General features: G+C 37.3%; 1 protein-coding gene across 5 annotated transcripts in view; it reads right to left on the reverse strand.

Moving 5' to 3' along the window:
- Positions 1-18,005, reverse strand: part of FYB1 (FYN binding protein 1) — a 170,519-nt gene that overhangs the window by 141,833 nt on the left and 10,681 nt on the right. Inside the window, exon 1 of one of the 5 annotated variants that reach the window (XM_077117042.1) lies at positions 2,313-2,743. The exons of the other annotated variants lie outside the window; for them this stretch is intronic. The gene's annotated coding sequence lies outside the window, so the exon portion shown is untranslated. Of the gene's footprint in view, positions 1-2,312; positions 2,744-18,005 lie in introns of those variants that run through there. 5 annotated transcript variants of the gene reach the window in all.

The following is an 18,005-nucleotide window of genomic DNA, read 5'->3' on the forward strand; positions in this document are numbered from 1 at the left end:
GTTTAGGCATAGATGCTAGAGCCAAACAGTCTTTTTGAATCTTGCTTCTACCATTTACTAGCTGGTTCTGAATCACTTATCCTTTCTGTCCCTTTGTTTCCAGATCCATAAAATGAGATATAGACTAATATATCTCCTAGGGTTCTTATAAGAGTTTAATGAATTGATATTTTTTTGAAGTAAGTGGTGGGGTAGTGTTTGACATATAAGAAGAACTTAGTAAAATGTTAGCTATTGTTATTGCTGTAATTATTACTTATTTCCTAAAATATAGTCTTAGTTTGCCAGAGCTGCTATGACAAATACCACAAACTGGTTGACTTAAACAACAGGGATTTATTGTCTCACTGCTTTGGAGGCTGGAAGCTCAACAAGGTATTATTAGACCTTGCTTTCTTATGGAGCCTGTAGTGTTCTGTGGCTGCACTGATAGCAATTGTTGGGTTCCTTTGTTAGGAGATGCCTCTCTGACTCCATCACATGGTGACCTCTCTCTCCTTCTCTGGTTTCTTTTAAGTGACTGAGTTGAAATTTCTTTTATTTATGAAGAGTCCTGCCTTATTGGTTAAGGCCCACCCTAATTCAATTTGCCCTCATCTAAATAATACCTCCTGGACATTCTGTTTATAAATAAGTCCCCACCCACAGGATCTGAGATTAGTGCTTGAACATGTCTTTCTGGGGAACACAATACACTCTGCCATAAATACAGTTTTAAAAGTGAATTGTGAGGTGGTGAGGCAAGATGGTAGTGTAGTGAGGAGTGGAATTTAATTTGTCCTCTAGGGCAGCTAATAAATAGCTAGCAACTGTATGAAGTAACTCTTTGGGGGACTTCAGTGACTGGACACACATCGTACACCAGTTGGAATGGTGGAGTGACCAAGATCCCACATAGAAATGTAAGTTTCCCAAGTCATTGAGACTGATGCCCCTCCCCCATGGGCATGGCAGGCTGGTTCCCTGAGGGAATGAGAAGCCCCACTCTGCTCACCAAGACCAGCTGCTCTGCCAGGTGCCACAAATACCAACCTGCTGGGCATGAGTTACTGTCCTACTAGGCTCAATAAACAATGGCCCTACTGGTTGCAGAGAGGGCTGCTCCCCAGGCACCAAGAATAGTTGCCCTTGTAGGCACAAGAATAGCTGCCCCAATGGGTGCAGAAAGAAGTGGCCCCACTGCGTATAGACAATAGTGGCTCTGCTGGGTGCCAAGAATAGCCATCCTGCCTGGCACCATCTTGCTTAGTTAGCTGCCACAGTCAGGGAGAGGCAGGGCTAAGGGGAAGACGTGGCTCAAGAGCGCCATCTATTAGTAAGTCTCAAGTAGAATTGCATCCTGTTCATGAGATCTGGGCCTTGGTTTGGGCAATAATTACTGACAAACTAAGTGTAAAGGGGGACCTTCAAGGCAAAACCAAGCAAATACAAAACCTTAGACAAGTCAAGGAAACCAACTTGCGAAATAACTTCATCAAGATAAACAATGTCCCAAACACAACAGAAAATCACAAAGCACACAAAGATTCAGACAGATATGGTCCAGCCAAATGACCAAATTAAAATACCAGAGGGGACACAGAATTCGGAATGACTAATCAAGGATGAACATAAGGACATAAAACATATCAAGAAGACACTGAAGAAGCATAAAGAAGAATTTGAAAGAATAAATAGAAAAATAGCAGATCTCACAGAGATAAATGATATTATAGACCAAATTAAAAAATACTAGAAAAATTTATATATACTAAAGACACACAACAGCAGATTTGAAGAGGCAGAAGAAAGAATTAGTGAGCTAGAAGACAGGGTGTTTGGACTTGAATACACAAAATAACAAATGGCAAGAAAGATGAAAAAAAAGGAACAGAATTTCAAGGAAATGATGGACAACACAAAAAACACAAATATAAGAATTATTGGTGTTCCAGAAGAAGAGGAGAGTAAAGGGATAGAAAGATTAGTTGAAGAGTTAGTGGGGAAAAACTTCCCAAATCTTATAAAAGACATAAATATGCAAATCAAAGAAGCCCAACAAACCCTAAAATAAAATACATCCAAATAGGCATACTCCAAGACACATACTAATCAGACTGCCAAATGTTAAAGTGAAGCAGTAAGTCCTGAAAGCAGCAAGAGAAAGGCAATCAAGTCCATAGAAGGGACGCCACATGTTTCAGTTTGCAAGCTGCCAGAATGTGATATACCAGAACTGGAATGGTTTTTAAAAAGGGGAATTTCATAAGTTACAAGTTTATAGCTGTAAGGCAATGAAAATACCCAAAGTTAAGGTACCGATAAGAGGTTACCTTAATTCATGGAAGGTCCATGGGTTAGGAACACCTTTGTCAGCTGGGTAGTCACTGGCTGGCATCTGCCTCTCCAGGTTCTGGCTTGCTTAACAGCTCATTATGATGTTTCCTGGGCTCCAAGTGTCTACACACATCTGTGTCTCTGTTCTCCAGATGTCTGCAATCCTGTCAGCTCTGCTGTGAAGTTTTTATTGCCTCTGAGACTTCTGTCATTTCTCTAAAGCTTTTTCCAAAATGGTTCCCTCTTAAAGGGCTCCAGTAAACAATCCCACCTTGAATGGGCGGAGATGCACCTCCATGGAAACCATCTAGTCCAAAGTTACTACCCACAATTGGGTAAGTCATATCTCCATGGAAACAATAAAAATATAACACTCGGCAATATTGAAAAGGATTAAAAGACATGACTTTTCTGGGGTACACAACAGATTCAAACCAGCACACCACATCAGACTGAGATTGGGTTACTCAACAGGCACCATGTGAGTGAGAAGGCAGTTATATAATGCATTTAAGATCCTGAAGGAGAAAGAATTCCAACCAAGAACTATTTATCCAGCCAAGTTGTCCTTCAAACTTGAGGGAGAGATTAACATCTCAGACAAACAAAGGCTGAGAGAATTTGTCAACAAGAGACCTGCCCAACAAGAAATTCTAAAAGGAGTTCTGCTGGCTGAAAAAGAAAAAAAAGACAGGAGAGGGAGGTCTGGAAGAGGGTACAGAATTGAAGAGTATCAGTAAGGGTAACTTAAAGAATAAAAAAGAAAGAAGGAATAGAATATATAGGTCTGTCAAATGGGTGGTGCAACAGTGGCTCAGTGGCAGAATTCTCTCCTGTCATGCTAGAGACCTGGGTTCTATTCCTGATGCCTGGCCACATAAAACACAAACAAAGAAAGTATAAGATGGTAGATTCAAGAACTGTCTTTACAATAATAACTTTAAATGCTAATGGGTTAAACTCACCAGTTAAAAGATACAGATTGGCAGAATCAGATTTTAAAATATGATTCATCTATTTGCTTCTTACAAAAGACTGATCTTAGACCCAAGGCTACAAATAGATTGGAAATGAAAAGATGGAAAAAGATGTACCCTGCAAGCTGAAACCAAAAGAAAGCAGGAGTAGCTATATTAGTATCAGACCAAATAAACTTTAAATGTAAAGACATCATAAGAGACAAGGAAGGATACTATATATTAATAAAAGGAGCAATTCACCAAGAAGAAATGACAATCATAAATATTTATGCTACCAATAAAGAAGCTCCAAAGTACAGGAGGCAAACATTGGCAAAACTGAAGGGATCAATGGATGTTTCAACAGTAATAATGGGAGACTTCAATACACCACTCTCCTCAATAGATAGAACAAGCAGACAGAGGATCAATAAGGGAATAGAGAACCTAAACAATGTGAGAAGTGAATTAGACATAACAGACATATATAGATCCCTACAGCCAAAACACAGGGATATACATTCTTCTCTAGTGCTAATGGAATGTTTTCCAGATTGATCATATGCCAGAACACAAAACAAGTCTTTATAAATTTAATAAGATTGGAATTATCCAAAGCACTTTCTTTGACCACAACAATGGAATGAAGCTGGAAATCAATAAAACTAAAGAACCAGAACTTTCAGAAATACATGGAGATTAAACAACATACTCTCAAACAATCAGTGGGTCACAGAAGAAATTGCTAGAGAAATAGGTAAATATCTGGAGATGAATGAAAACAAGAATACAACATATTAGAATTTATGGGAGGTGGCAAAGGCAGTGCTGAGGTACAAATTTATTGCCCTAAATGATTATGTTAAAAAAAAAAAAGAAAAAATCAAGGACTTAACCACTCACCTGGATGGACTAGAGAAAGAACAGCAAACTAACTCCAAAGCAAATAGAGGAGAAATGACAAGGATTAAAGCAGAAATAAACAAACTAGAGAACAATAAAAATAAAAGACAGAATCAACATAATCAAAAGTTGGTTCTTTGAGAAAATCAATAAAATTGGTGGACCCCTAGCTAGGTTGACAAGGAAAAAAAGAGAGAGAATGCAAATAAACAAAATCAGAAATGAGCAGAGGTTGTTACCATGGATTCTAAAGAAATTTTAAAAGTCATAAGAGGATACTGTGAACAACTATACACCAACATACTAGACAACTTAGATGAAATGGACAAATTTCCAGAAACATACAAACTACCTACACTGAGTTGGAGGAATTAGTAGGTCTCAAAAAAATAATTACAAGTAAAGAGATTCAATCAATCATCAATAATCTTCCTAGAAAGAAAAGTCCAGGGCCAGACAGCATCACAAGAAAATTTTATTAAGTCCAAAAAGAACCAATACCAATCCTGCTCAAACTCTTCCAAAAAACTGAGGGAAAAAGGAGTGCTACCTAACTTATTTTATGAAGCTAACAGCAATCTAATACCAAAACCATGTAAAGATGCTACAAGAAGAGAAATTCAGACCACTCTCCCTAATGAACATAGATGCCAAAATTCTCAATAAAATACTAGCAAGTCAAATCCAATGACACATTAAAAGAATTATATAGCATGACCAAGTGGGGTTTATACCAGCAATACAAAGGTGGTTCAATACAAGTATATCAATCAATGTACATAAACAAATCAAAAAGGAAAAAATCACATGCTCATATCAAGTGATGCTGAAAAAGCATTTGACAGAACTTAACATCCTTTTCTGATAAAAACACCTCAAAAGGTAGGAATCAAAGACTTCCTCAGTACCATAAAGGGCATATATGAAAAACCCATAGTCAGCATCGTATTCAATGATGAGAGATTGAAAGCCTTCCCCCTAAGATCAGAAACGAGACAAAGATGCCCATTGTGATTGCCATTATTTGACATTGTACTAGAAGTTTTAGCTAGAGCTATCAGTCAGGAGAAAGGAATAAAAGACCTCCACATAGAAAAAATAGTAAAACTTTCATTATTTACAGATGGCATGGGCCTATACTTGGAAAATCCCGAGAAATACATCACAAAGCTACTTGAGCTAATAAACAAATTCAGCAAAGTGGCGGGATTCAAAATTAACATATAAAAATCAGTAATTTTTACACAAGCAGTACACAAGTAATGACCTAACTGAGGAGATAATTAAGGAAAGAATTCCTTTCAAAATAGCAACCAAAAGAAGCAAATATCTAGGAATAAGCTTAACCAGAGATGTTAGGGATCTGTACACAGAAAGCTACAAAACAATGCTAAAAGAAAAGATCTAAGTAGATGGAACAACATTCCATGCTCATGGATAGGAAGGTTGAATGTAGTCAAGATGTCAGTTCTACCCAAATTGATCTACATTTTCAATGCAATACCAATCAAAATTCCAACAATCTTTTTGAAGACTTGGAAAGGATTGTTAGCAAATTTATTTGGAAGGGAAAAAGACCCCGCCTAGCTAAAGATATCCCAAAAAAGAAGAGCGAAAAAAAGGACTAACACTTTCTGACTTTAAAATTTATTATAAAGCCACGGTGGTCAAAACTGCATGGTATTGGTACAAAGACAGAAGTATTGATCAATGGGACCAAATAGAGAGTGCGGAGATAGACCATCAAATATATGGTCAGTTGATCTCCAAGGAGACCCCCATTTCCATTGAACTGTGACTGAATGGTCTTTTCAATAAATGGGCATGGTAGAGCTGGGTATCAACAGCCAAAAGAATGGAAGAGGACCCCTACCTTACAACCTAGAAGAAAATTAATTCAAAATGGATCAAAGACCTAAATATAAAAGCCAGCACCATAAATCCAAAAGCAGAAAATACAGGAAAACATCTTCAAGATCTTGTAATAGGAGGTGGCTTCTTAAACTTTAAATCCGAAGCATAAGCAATGAAATAAAAAATAGATAAATGGGAATTCCTCAAAATAAAAATTTTTAAAAAATCAAAAGCTTCTGTGCCTCAAAGGACTTTGTCAAAAAGGTGAGAGGCAGCCAACTCAATGGGAGAAAATATTTGGTAACCACATGTTGGATAAATGTTTGATATCCTGTGTACATAAAGAAATTACACAACTCAACAGCAAAAGAACAAACAACCCAATTATAAAATGGGCAAAGGATATGAACAGACATTTCACTGAAGAGAAAATACAAATGGCTAAAGAGCACATGAAAAGAGGCTCATTCTCATTAGTATAAGGGAAATGCAGATCAAGACTACAATGGTACACCGCCTTATGCCTACAAGAATGGCTGTTATCAAACAAACAAAATTACAAATATTGATGCAGATGTGGAGAACTTAGAACACTCATTCACTGCTGGTGGGAATTCATAATGGTGCAAGAGCTGTGGAAGACAGTTTGGCAGTTCCTCAGAAAACTAAATATCAGTGTCATGGTCAGGTTCATGTGTCAGCTTGGCCAAGTGATGGTACCTGTTTGTCTGGTTGGGCAAGTGCTGGCCTGTCTGTTGCAATAGAATTAAATCATGATCACATCAGCTGCCTCCACAACTGATTCCATTTGTAATCAGCCAAAGGGAGTGTCTTCTGCAATGAGTGATGCTCAATCTAATCCCTGGAAGCCTTTTAAGGAGGATTTGGAAGAGATAGGCTCTCTTCCTGCTTTGGCTGGTGAGCCTCTCCTGTAGAGTTCATCCAGACCCTCCATCAGAATCATCGGCTTCACAGCCTGTCCTGCAGATTTTGGACTGTGTTTTCACAGTCACGTGAGACACTTTTATAAATTTTATATTTGTGAGTGTTCCCTGTTGATTCTGTTTCCTTGGAGAACCCTAACTAATACGTCAAGTTACCTTGTGACCTGGTAATCCCAATACTTGGAATATATCCAGAAAAGCTGAAAGCAATGACATGAACAGACATTTGCACACTGATATTCATTGCAGCACTATTCACAATTGCCAAAAGATGCAAACAATCTAAGTGCCAATCAACAGACAAATAGAGAAAAAACATGCAGTATATAAATACATTGAAATATGATGCAGTAGTAAAATGAAATGAGGTCCTGAAGCACATGACAAGATGGATGAGCCTTGAGGACATAATGCTGAGTGAAATCAGACAGACACAGAATGATACATACTGTATGATCTCACTTTTATGACTCTAATAAAGGTAAACTCAAAGCTTACAGTGTAGAGTATAGATAAACACAGAAGGTAGAGATAGGTGAATGGTTACTCAAGGAGGTTGAACGTAAATGTAAAGGAACAGATAGAAGTGATGATAGTTCATTAGTGGATTAATAAGTAACATTGCCATATTGAAGGTAATAATGATTGAAAGTCATTGTATAGAGCCATGTATCCCATCAACTAACTCTACAATAATAAATAAGCTGTTGCATTAACTACTTCAAAGTTTTGATCTTGTGCAAAGAGTCAATAATCGGGGGAAAGCTAATATAGCATGCTATGGCCTATAGTTAACAGGAAGACAACACCAGTATCACAGCAATACCAGGGGCTAATAAATGGGTGGGTAGGACAAAAGATATGGGAGATTTAGATTTGACATCTGGTAAGTCCATGTTTATTGTGTTTTTTGTCAAAGACCAGTGAAAACTGTCTAGAATTGAGAGTGCTGATGATTGTACAACTGAGTGAAAACACTGTGAGACACGGATTGTTTATTTTGTACATTATCCCTGATGCACAATAGATGGAGGGGAACAAAGGGCACAATTACTGAGAAGCAGAAAGGGGAACTGTGATGTATACATATGATGGAATGTTGTGCAACTACAAGAAGGAATGAGGTCATGAGGACAATCAAATGAATGAAACTTGGGGACAATGTGCTGTGCAAAATAAGTCAGAAACAACAAATCTAGCATGGTCTATTTTAGAAAATACTTGTAAGAAAACTGGAGCCTAGATTGTACATTCTTATAGTAGTCACACTTCAGCTGAAGTTGTAAGTGTATTTCTAGATTCTGAAACAGTTTTGCTGTATGTGTATAAGGTAGTATTTCACTAGAATGTTGGATACCTCTGTGACACCTAATACTCAGAGCTGGAATTCTGCAGCTCTGTCGGTCAGCATTACTATATACAGAAATAGTTATTGGTAGAGTGCGTTCTGGGACTAGAGAAAAAATACAAAATTATTAAATTTCCCCATCTGGGAACATCTGGTGCTTTTTCAAATATTAGGCTTCCAAGAAGAAAGGCCAAACCCTTGATCTTAAGGATTGCCCATACAAAACTCATTTCTGTAGCACAGAAGATAAGATTACATATAATCATGACTCAGGGTTGTTTCCAGGAAAGATCTTTTGTTGCTCAGAAGTGGCCTCTCTCGCTCTCTCTCAGCGTCCAACTCTGCAAGGTAAATTTATTACCATCCCCCCTACAAGGGACAGGATATCCAGGAGTAAAAGTCTCTTTGAAAGTGTAGGACGTGATTCCTAGGGATGAGCCTGGTGCTGGCACTGTGGGATTGAAAATGCCATCCAGACCAAAAGGGGAAAAAGAAATGTGACAAAATAAAGTATCAGTGGCTAAGGGAGCTCAAATGGAGCAAGAGGCTCTTTTGGAGGCTTCTCTCATGCAAGCTTTAGCTAGATATTGCTATCTGCCATGGTTTGCCAAAATCCAAACAACATCTTTCCTGTTAACCCCAAAGAACACCCAGGGCTCGAACTAAGAGTCAAAAAAATTTTCATGGACTAAGTCTACTCTCCTGAAACTTAAACCCTTCAGAGAGTTCCTAGGACTGTAAGTCTTGAAACCCAGAGGAGCCAGCCTCTCCAAGAATATCAACTAATTCCATCCTCCTATCCTATATTATTTTTGCTTTTTGTACATAAGTTGTATTTCACAATTAAAAAACACTTTGAAAAAATAGTGAATTGAACATGTGAGAGACCCAGGTTGATTCTCGCTCATGTACCACTTCACCCAAAAAATGAATTAAGATTTGAAAATAATAAATAAAAAGAAACAAAATATTTCTTAAAATTTAAATAAATTTTAAAAATACAACAAAACAAAGCAAAGTGAATTGAATCTTGGTATAGCTCACAGAGGTGCAATACTGAAAGGAGGATGATAGGAGCAGTCCATTTTTCTATTCCTAAGGAATAGTATACTGTTTACCACCCAAATTATCTAACAAATTAAGCTATTCTTTGAGATTCCTGGAAGGACTTCACTTAATAAGAATAAATAAGGATAAGCCTACTTATAATTATGCCTAAGAGTCACCCCTGGAGAACCTCTTTTAATGCTCAGATGTGGCCTCTCTAAGCCAACTCAGCAGGTAAGCTCACTGGTCTCCCCCACATGCATGGGACGACTCCCAGGTATGTAACTCTCCCTGGTAACGTGGGACAGAGCTCCCAGAATAAGCTGGGACCAGGTATCAAGGAATTGAGAAAGCCTTCTTGACCAAAAGAGAGAAGAGAGAAATGAGACAAAATAAAGTTTGATGGCTGAGAGATTTCAGAGTTGAGAGGTTATCCTGGAGGTTATTCTTATGCATTAGATAGATATCGCTTTTTAGTTTATGGTATATTTGAATGGCTGGAGGAAATCACCTGAAACTTTTAAGCTGTGTTCCAGTAGCCTTGATTCTAGAAGATGATTGTATAAAAATATAGCTGTTACAATGTGACTATGTGATTGTGAAAACCTTGTGTCTGATGTTTCTTTTATCCAGGCTATGGGCAGATGAGTAAAAAAAATGTGGATAAAAAAGCAAATAAATAATATGGGGGATAAGGGATAAAATAAATGGCATAGATTGAAATACTAGTGGTCAATGAGAGGGAGGGTTAAGGAATATAGGATGCATGAGTGTTTTCTTTTTTCTTTTTATTTATTTCTGGGGTGATGAAAATGTTCTAAAAATGATTTCGGTGATGAATGCACAACCAAGTAATGATATTGTGAGCCATTGATGTGTACACCATGTACGGACTGTAGGTGTGAGAAGATTTTCCAATAAAAATATTTAAAACAAAGAAGAAGAAATAAAATATTTCAATAAAATCAGTATGAAACTTACAGAACAAGAAAGTGATATCATGGAAACTCCTTGAAGTAGATGTATTAAGCAAACTTTTCAAACATGAGTAAGGATGCTTCTTTCCATTTTTAAGGAACCAAAACCTAGGTTTATTTTCATGAAAAAAAAAGTTCATAAACACTATCAACACTCTCTGGGGAGTCCAGAATGTTCCATGTTTTTCAGAGACTACTCCTATCCTCATCATGAAACTTTGTGAAATGGCAATGACAAAACCAAAGGAAAAACATCATCGGCTGAAGTCAGCTCATATTTTCTGAAATAAGAATTCTGAGTGTTATGATTATGATATCCGTGCTTCCCATTATGTTACAAAAATGGATTGACACATATCCTCATTTCTATCTTGAGTGAGGATTTTCTTTAAAAAAGCTCTGTAGTTATTAAATCAGAAGCAAGGCTTTGCCTTAATCAGATAAGGATTTTGTAAAATCATGAGTGACAACAAATATATTTTGGAAGTTTTGGGTCTGTAAGGTAGCCTGGTGGGATACAAAACGATAACTGGGGAGAAAACACATTTCAATATTTAAAAGTGCTTGATGAGAATTTCAAGGCATCTACAAGAGAAATGCTGAAGCCAGAAAGGACGTGCTGAGTCAAGACAGATTAGAGTAGAGCAAAAGTCAAAAGTAGGAGTTTTAGTGAAGGTATAAAGTTGGCGGACAGTATTAAAAGAAGCATTTAACCTGCTCTGGCAGAGGAGAAAGTGGAGGAAAAGTAGTCCAAGTACAGCTACGAGAGATATGAAAAGGTCTTATATTCTTTCTAGTGTTATATATAGAAAAATATATACCAAAATGTTAATAGTGATTTTCTTCAGATGGTGGGACTTTTTGCTTTCTTTACCACTTATCTGTGGGTTTTTTGTTTTGTTTTGTTTTGCATGGCAGTCACCGGGAACCGCACCCGGGTCTCCCGCATGGCGAGACTCTGCCTGTTGAGCCACCATGGCCCACCCTACCTGGGGTTTTGAAAAAATTATAATCATAATGCAATGCATCTTCACAAGAAGAGAAGATCATAAAGCTATTTACATTCAGAAGGAAAGATTTATCAATGGTACTCCATTTAGTGGATAAATGGAGGCTGTATAAATGCCATAGTTAAAAATACAGACAATGGAGTATTATACTAAAATTCCTAGCTCCATTTGCCCAGTCTACATGACACTTAATTATCTCCATATTTTATTATGAAAATTTCAAGCCTTTCCTTTATTACATCCTTATCCATTCATCCATTCATCTTTTTTTAAAAATCCATTATTGAAAAAAGTGGCTGTCTCAGTTTGCTCTGGCTGCTATAACTAAATAACATAAAGTGGGGGGCTTTAATCAACAGCAATGTATTGTCTCACAGTTATGAAAGTTAGCAGTTTGAATCAAGATGACAGCAGGACCATGCATCCTCTGAAGTCTGTGGGACTCTGTGGTGGATTGCAGGCCGTCTATGATATGCTGTGGCATGACCTATCTCTGTCTCCATCACATGAGATAAGCTATCATGGGTGGGGCCTTTTGGTGAGGTTATTTCAGTTGAGGCATGTGTTAGATGGGTCTTACTTTTCTTACTGGAGTCCTATATAAGAGATGAAATTCAGAGAAGCAGAAAGAGAAAAGCCAGAGACGCTGACAGAGAATGACATACAGGAAAAATAGAAACCACCGAGGCAGAGAGGAAGCCATAGAAACCAGAAGCTGGAAGCTATAAAACCTGGGAGAGAAGGAGAGACAAGTAGATGCCATCATGTGCTTTGTGGGTCCCCAGTAGATGGTCTTCAGGGAGAAAACATCACCTACTGATGTGTTGATTTGGACATTTTCACAGCCTCAGAACTATAAACTTGTAAGTTAATAAACCTCCATGGTAAAAGCCAACTCATTTCTGGTATATTGCATTTTGGTAACTTTAGCAAACTAAAACAGCAGAGCTATACAGAGAACTTGAGCAAACTGAGAATTTGTAGTCAGGGCAAAGCTTCCAACCTCTGCCTGCTGGCTTCCAGAGCCCTGTATTTTAGCCAGCATCTCTCCTTGCCTCCTCTGGGGGTCCATTTACTTAAAGGTACTAATTTATTACAGTAACTGAAATAGTATACTGTTAAATAGGACCTTTCTGTAAGGATGAATACATATGGGCACAGTATTTATAACCACTTAGTTAAATACAGACCTTAACAATGGAAACAGTAGCACAGATCAGATATTACAAATGCAAAGTATGTTTCTAGTTTTTGCAACTTGCTTGCTCATGAAGGAAATATTACCCTCTTTATCTGTTGGGATTGACTGTCTATAATGAACTCAAAGACGTGAGTAAACAATTTTGTTTCTGATCAAAACATCATTTTCCATGGACATGCTGGCAGTCCACTGTTTTGTGTACGTGGCTTCAAATTAAAGTACTTTACCATGTGGAAGGGAAGAAGAGTGAGAAAAATAGGGATACAGAAGCATCAAGACATGTATAAATTATAGTTGGTTTTTCATGCTTAATTTGATGGTTATTCTGGCTACCTCCTGGACACCGCTACTCTCTTTGCCCTACTTGTCAATTTCAATCAATGCTTGCTCATATTTGCTGATTCTTGGTGTCTATTGAGAATTAATACCATTTAAGCTAGAAACACCATTCTCAGTGACTGTAGGTGGACTTTGCTTAGAAAACAGAAGTTACAACAATTCCACCCTCACAGTCTTTCCTTTGTCTGCTTGATAGTTAACAATTAGATAGTTTGGAAAATCCCCATTTCCCATCCTCTAGGTGACTAATTTGAACTGTGGCTATCTCAGCCTTGTTGTATTGGTAGCTATACTCTGCTAGTGAGGAAACTCCACCCAGCCTTATCATGCATTGGTGGGTGTGTGTGGTAAAATTAGTTTCTATCTGATGAATGTCCTCTTGGGATGAATTCTACTATCTTTCTTCCGAAGTCGTAATGATGAAAATTGCTTATATATGGACATAGTTCTTTTGGACTATGTTCACATATTGACAAAAGAAAACTACTCACATAAATCAAGCCTCCCAAATATATATCAAAGGGTTCTAACCAGATTTCAACTAGATTCATTCAAATAAATGTCTGCATAGCTCAAATTCCGCAAATATTTTGTTCAACCCCACATCTTTTCTTCTGTGCCAGGACTTATATAAGTGTTGAATTCATTGATGGTTTATCAGTTTTTTGTAGTTCAAATCTCACTGTACACCGTTGATTCCAGAACTATGGCGCTACACTTCCACAAGTCTGCATCAAAAGGCATACAGTAAAATTCTGAAAAAAATTTTAAAGTTTTTTATTCAATCAGCATTTTTAAAGAGTAAATAACATTTTTGAGAAAAAGAGGGTCTTAAAATAAAAAAAGGTTTTGGAACTATTCTTTAAACACTTTTTGAACCCCACCTTCCCCACTCAAAACACTTACTTAAGTTTGTTTTGCAGGTTCTTTGAGTATTTTACCTACAAAAAAAATTTTAGGAAATTTTTGTATTGCTTTTGACATGTGACAGGCATTATTTTAAAGACATTTATATGTAATTTTATGTAATCTTTATGACAACCATTACTAAGAATAGTTATTCATCCCTTTTTTATATGGAGAAACTGAGGCACAGAGCTAGTAAATAGCTCACGTAGCTGGTAATGGGTAGAGTTGAGATTCAAATTCAAGGACTCCAGCTCTACAGCACATTAAATTTAGACTTTGTTCACCAATAGTTTACCAATTTCAGCTTGGGATTCCAGAAACCCTGGGGATAAAAGTTGGCATAAGTGATCTTCAAAATGGGCTGAACAGTAAGAGAATAACTAAAGAAAACGTTGGCTGGATGTTAGAATCATTTTAGGAGTTTAAAAATAAATATGAGTACTTTAGCCCCCACCAAGGTCAGCTGAATCAGAATTTCTGGGAAGGTGGGGTATATGCAACCATGTATTTTTCAGATTGAGAACCCCTGATCCAAAGTTTCTTTAGTGAAGTCTTAGTACAATGGATCTCAAAGTTTAGCTTGCATCAGAATCGCATGAGGGCTTGTTAATACATGGGTGTTTCTTATTCAGTAGATTTTGTGTGGCACCTGCTAATTTCTGGTAAGTTCACAGGTGATGCTGATTCTGTGGGTGAGGGAGCCCACTTTGAAAACCCTTGTCTTACTAGGGTTGGGAAAGTGTGGAGGGGGCAGAAGAGACCTGGGAGGAATGTAATTAATTCTCCCAACATCTCATTAAGTCTGATGCTGACACATTCCCCCCACTTTTCACCCACTACCGCTTAGTCAAGACTGAGAGGAAAAGAGAGAAAGGAAAGATGTAATGCTAAAGGGAAGTGAGGGAAAGAAGATAGAAAAGAGGTGTCAACCTCTGGTCAGGAAATTCACCCTCTCTGACTTAACCATGTGCCAATGACAGATAGAATATAAAGCAAGAAAGAATTAAAGCTATAGCTACACTCAAAAAGAAGATACGCCATTCTGTATCAGAAACAGAACACAGAAACCCAGGTGGTAAGTTAGACTGGGGGGCTGGCAAGGCTGTTGGGTGCACGGTATGAAATAATTTGTGAGTTCAGCTCCTGTAGGGTAACCTGAAATCCTGAGCTAGGGTTATAGTGTGAAACCAAGAACAGGGACAGACATGTTTTTACCTTCTTCATTACTGTGAAAAGGGACTAAATGACCTATTGCCAAGAATTGCCTTGGGATAGACCAGTGATTCTCTACTGGGGGTGGTAGACCAGGACCAAGAATATGTTCAAACTGGGGACATAATTCCATCCACCACAAGTTGCCACAAACACCAAGGTGCCACCAAAGCCTAAAAATTTTAATATCTGGCCATTTATGGAAAACATTTGCAGACCCTTGCTTTAGATTGATTCCCCAAATACCAAACAGGATAGATAAAAATAAATTCACATTTCTATGAAGCATAATAAAACTGCAGAACAAAAAGATAAAGGAAACATTTTAGAGAGAATTATAGAATTTCACCTACAGGGGATGACAATTAGGCTTGACAGTAAACTTACGTCAGCAATAAGAAGCCAGAAGCTAATGGGGTGGAGGTGCAAAGGTAGTTCAGTTGTAGAATTCTTGCCTGCCATAAAGGAGACGCAAGTTCAATTTCCAGCCCATGCACTTCCCCAAAAGACAAACAAATAAGCAAACCAAACAAACAAAAAACAAAACAAAATTTCAACAAAGGGTGCTGCAATAACAGGATACTCACATGGAAAAATAATGAAATGTGACCCCGCCATACAGCATACAAAAGAAAAAAAAGAAGCCAATGGTGTAAGGACTGTAAAATGCTGCAATATAGTAGCCATCAACTTAGAATATTTATACTCAGCTCAACTTTCATTGAAGAATGAAGTCAAAAGAAAGAATTTTTCAGTGATGAAAAGAACAACAGACATTGTAGTGTACCATATTACTGCTCTTTCAAATTGGTGTACTTCTTTGCCTTGATCCAAAAGTCAGGAGGATTAAACATCCCTATTTCATGCCCAAACATGACCGCATGATTGACTTTGGCCAACGAAATGTACAATATTTCAAAGTACAACTTTAAAGAACTAGAAATAGGGTTGGAGGATTGTATTTAATGGGGACTTAAAGATGCTGGCTGTTTTGGGGAGGATAGCAGAAATACTTATTAAAAAATCATTAGACAAATTCACAGGTAAGAGTATATATATAGTCGTGCAAGAAGAAATATGAACATGGAATATTAGGAGATATATTAGGAATCTAGAGAGTTAAGGGCCTAGAAGCAGAGCCATTCATGAATGGGAAATGGACATACGATAGGGGAGGCATTGCAAAGCAGTGGGAGAAAAGAACATAATAAAATAAATGCTACTGCAACAATTATTTTATCCTATGGGAAAATATTCGATGTCTACCTAACATCACCATAAATAAAGTCCATGTGATTAAAAAACTAAACATGAAAATCACACCTTTAAAACATTTAGAAGAAAAGATAGGAAAACTTCTTTGAAAGGGCATCAAAAGCAGAAATGATAAAAGGCTTTTTAAAAATTTAATTGCTTTAAGATTTAAAATTTCTATATAAAAAGAGACACCCAAATTAAAGTAAAAAATAAAAGCTATAGACCTGGAAAATAAAATTTACAATGCATATAACTGATACAGGAGATAAAGTGAATTCCTATAAATCAACGTGAAAGAATAATCTGCAAGAGAAATGGACAAATAGTCTGAAGAGAGAATTTACAAAAGAGGCTAACTGAAGGTCAATAAGCTTACAAAAATGTGTTATATCTCAATGGTAATCAGGAAAATTAAAATTGAAACAACATTATATGAAATACAATTTTTCAAAATCTGTCATCAACTGGCAATATCAAGTTTTAGGGATTATGCAGAGAAGTAGTAGCTCTCATACAAGGTTGGTAGGAAGGAAATTATTACAATGGCTTTGGAGAACAATTTGCTAAAATTCAGTAAACTTGAAGGTGACCACACCTTCCATAGACAAGAATGTTCATTGGATCACAGTCTGAAAGGGAAAATAATGGGAACAGACCAAAAGCTGGAAAATCTATGAATACAATGCAAATCAATAGAATGAACCAGATGGGTCCAAATGGATATATCTTGAAATTATACCAATGTGGAGTGAGAGAAGGCAAATTGCAGAAGTCATAAAGAATAAGACCAATTGAAGCAGTACTATATTTTATGGATACATGTAGATGAAAAAAAGGTACAAAAACATAGAAAGATGTCACTTTCAGAATAAAAGTGAGAGGGAGGGGACTGGAACTGGGAACGGATATAAAGAGGGCCCCAACTTTGTCTTTTTTATATTTTACAATGATTGCATAAAATAGTAATATTAGCTAAATCAGGGTGTGGTTCCTATTATTTTCCGTGTGTTTGGAAGTGTCATAATATGATAGTCAAAAAAGAGAAGAGCATGAGGGGAACGGAAGGGCAGATGAAATGCTCCTCCAAGAACTGAGAGACTGATATCTAAGATACCAAATAAAGAAGTGGAGCCCACTCCCATTCATTTCAAGAACAGGGGTGCCACAAATGTAGTTTACTCTAAAATATGCTCCAATTTCCTCCTATATACATTAGTGTGCTATATGAATGAAACATACCTCTCAGAATCTGAGCCTCTTATCCTTGGCTTAAACTCTCTTGTATACACAGGAATTTTGTAACACGTTGGACAAGATCTTGCTGTTAAGGGTAGGTGGCCCCTTTGTAGAAGGGGTGAGGAATTGGGGAGGAATGTGGATTTTGAGATATTAGCATATCATTCATGGTTGGGATTGGCCCCCTCCAGTTTACATGAAAAGGTTAAGAATCACCTCACTCCTTCAAGAGTGTGTTGAATTGAAGTTCTTGCAGGGATCTTTCTAGTCTAATTTCCTATACTTTCTGATTTCCCTAGTACACCAGACTCTATCTCCATCTTAACCCCTCAAGTTATTTCTTCATAGGTCCCAGGACTCATTGCCCTCAGAAACCTTACATTTATTCTCTAACTTAGGTGTGTTAACATTTGGGGCCACAATTTTTAAAGATGAAGGAAAAAAAATCCTCTATTTAAACCCAAGCCATACCAAGGCTGTTTGGAGTAGACGC

The sequence above is a fragment of the Tamandua tetradactyla genome, chromosome 9 (genome assembly GCF_023851605.1).
Source record: "Tamandua tetradactyla isolate mTamTet1 chromosome 9, mTamTet1.pri, whole genome shotgun sequence".
In the NCBI taxonomy this organism is placed as follows: Eukaryota; Metazoa; Chordata; class Mammalia; order Pilosa; family Myrmecophagidae; genus Tamandua; species Tamandua tetradactyla.